The following is a 3,372-nucleotide window of genomic DNA, read 5'->3' on the forward strand; positions in this document are numbered from 1 at the left end:
GCTGTTTTTCCACCTCTCAGCTGGCCTCCAGTTGAGCTCAAGGTCAAGGGGAAGAGGCAGGATAGGAGGTTGGAGGGAGAGAGAAGTCAGTTTTTCTGCCCTTCCTCCTCTGCTTCTCTAGCCTATCCTGACTGATACAAACACCTCATCTGAAATAGTGGTCCCTCACACATTTTATCCCCTTCACCACATGACATTATTATATATTTATGTTTATTTATTGTGTGCTCCCATCCATTAGAGTGTAAGCTCCATGAAGGCAGGAACTATGTCTGTTTTGCTCACTAAATTTCCAATCCTCAAGACAGTGCCTGGAACAGAGTAGGCAATCAGTAAAGATTTGTTGAAAGAGTGAATAAATTTAGCAGTGGAATCAAACACACACGAGGGAAGAAGTGAAGCCCTAAAGAGCACCTGACAGGTATTCACCATCTACAATAAAAGTCAAAGAGGTCAAGTAACTTCTTTAAGTCACACAGTGAATCCTCCACTGACCTCAAACCTTAGGACTCTTTCCATTCTGGGTTGGTATCCAGGTCTCCAAGGAGATTCTTGGTCTAAGAATTTTTGGGGAGGAGAAAAAGCAGAACTAGACATTCATTTAGTTAACAGGAAATCCTGAAAACAACGAGGGTAAGAAATCTGGTTGCTAAGAAACCTCTGAGGACTGGGAAGAGGGTTTGCATCCATTGCTAGGCAACCTGGAAGAAGCTCGTCAGACAGGTTTAGCTATAAGCACCTTTCTCCCACCTTTTCATAGACTCCTACAATGCCAAGCTGGGTATGCTCTTAAAGACTCCTAGTCCAACTACCTAACTGCACAGATGGGGAAACTGAGGCCTCAAAAGGCAAGGTGATTAGAGCCCAAAGTCCCTCCACTTTCTTAACAAAAGACAAATGGCATAGGAGGCACTGTCATGGAGATTGGTCTGGCATGGCTGAGGCAGAGTTTTAGGGTAGAGTTGGTAGCTGAAGAAGAATCTATAAAATAGTAGTCAACTGCAAAAGGCCTTGAACGCCAGGACAAGAACTTTAGACTTTTTCCTGAAGGTGATGGGGAGCCACCGAAAGGTTTTCAGTGGTGGTCAGATTTCTGTTTTCAAAAGGCACTTCTGGCTGCGGTGTAGAGACTCCGGAGAAAGTCTAAATGTCTTAAAGGGCCTCAGGCTCTTGCTAATCTATCTCCTCTCTTTACCATCCCCTCCAGCCATAGCCAACTTCTTTCCATGTCAGCCTCTCTTGCTGAGTCTTCCCATTTGCTGTTTACTGGTGTCTGGACAGCTTTTTCCTTCACCTGAACCTGCCACATCCTACTGTTCTAGTTGATTGCTGCCCTCAAACTGCCATTTCATTATGCTCATAGACACTGTGGGTCAGGAATTCAGACAGGGCAAGAGGTGATGACTTGTCTCTGCTCCATGTTGGCTGAGCCTCAACTCAGAAGACACTGCAACAGCTGGAAGTGACTTGAATGACAGAGAGCTGGAACCACCTGGAGGCTACTTCACCAACGTGTCTGGCCCTTGGGCAGGTGCCTGCATTCCTGGAGCACCTACACATGGTCTTTCCATGCGTCTTGGGCTTCTTCACCACATGATGGTCTTAGAGTTGTTGGACTTCTTACATGGTAGTTCAGGGTATCTAGCCTTGGAAATCTACGGCATCATTCTGCTGTATCCTATTGGTTACAAGGCCCATCCAGATTCAAGGGGAAGGACATTTATGGAAGAAATGTCAAAGGACTTGTAGCCATGTTCTAAAACCACAACAAACCTACTGAAATCTCGCAGCTTAAATATCACCTCCTCCAGGAGGTGACCCAACCATACTCTGCTCTATTATTCTTGTGATTAGGTTACATTATATTAAATGCCTCCAGTGTTCCCCTAGTCCCTCTATCCATCTCTATCAGTGCATTTCTAACCTCATGTTTGTATCTTTCTCCTCCTCAGATCAATGGGCTTAGTGAGGATGGAACACATCTGTCTTTTTCACCTCTGTATGCCTAGAGCCTGATAAAAGCAAACCCTCAGTACATGTTCGTTGAATGGGTGAGTGGATGAGCAATTGATTGAGCCAAGGCATGGAGTCCAATGCAGATGTCATTCCTTCTTCATAAAGCTTATATACTAATCAGAAAGACACAAATAAAAATTACATGCCAGATAGTGATAAATGCCATTAAGAAGAATAAACCAAAGTAAGGGAAGAGCATCACAGGGATGTTGGTATTTCAAATGAATGTTTAGGTAAGACCTTTTTGAGATAGTGCCTTTGGAAGTGAGGAAGTAAGTCATGTGAGTATCTGGAAGAGCATTTCCATCAGTGAACAGCATGTGCAAAGGGACTGAGGCCGATGTGTGCTTGGCAATTTTGAAGCAGGGAAATATGAATGGCTGTTATATGGTGAGAGAAGGAAAAAGTGGTAGCTGAGTCCCAACATCGGCCACAGGCCAGATCAAATAGGACTTTGGCGGACATGCTTAAGACTTTGACTTTTAGTGTGAATGAGATGGGGAATTTTTTATCGGAGGCAGGATATGGTCTGATTTATAATTTAACCAGATCCCTTCAGCTGCTGTGTGGACAATAAGGCTGATAAGGGCAAAGGAGAAAACAAGGAGTCTAATGAGGAGGCTGGTATAGGATCCCAGGCAAGAGATGATGGGGGCTGGGATCAGGAGGGTAGCCGTGGAAGATGTGAGAAGTGATAGGACACAGGACACATTTGGAAGGTAGAGCCAAAGAATATTAAGCTATGAGGAAAAGAGAGTCAAGATGACTGAGAGGTTTTGGCCTTTTACTAATATGTGATGTGAAGATGTGGGGTTGGGGAGCAGGCTTGGGAGTATTGTGGAAACAAGAATTCATTTTTAAACATGCCAAGTTCAATGTGCCAATTAGATATCCTGGTGGAGATGATAAGAAGGCAGTTAGACACAGAAGCCTGGCAATGTTGGGGTGGAAATATAGACCTGAGAATCCACAGCTAAGATAAGCAGAATTCTAAGACGACCCCCAACATTCACACCCCCCTCATATGCGTGCCTGACATAAGACCCTTCTTCAGTTGTAGGCAGGACCAGTGAGTATGTCACTCTTGTGATTAGGTTACATTATATGTCAAAAGTGAAAAGATTTTTCAAATGTGACTCAGGTCCCAAATTAGTCGATTTTTAGTTAATCAAAAGGGAGATTTTTCTGGGTGGGTATGATCTACTCAAGCAAGTCCTGTTAAAGACAACCTTCCCTGAATCAAGTGACTTGAAGGTGGTCAAGATTCTCCTGCTAGCCTTGATAAAATAAGCTGTTGCATGCTGTGAAAGAGCCTGCGAAGAAACTGTGAGTGGCTCTAGAAATCATGAATGGCAC

The sequence above is a fragment of the Pteropus alecto genome, unplaced genomic scaffold (assembly GCF_000325575.1).
Source record: "Pteropus alecto unplaced genomic scaffold, ASM32557v1 scaffold45, whole genome shotgun sequence".
NCBI lineage: Eukaryota > Metazoa > Chordata > Mammalia > Chiroptera > Pteropodidae > Pteropus > Pteropus alecto.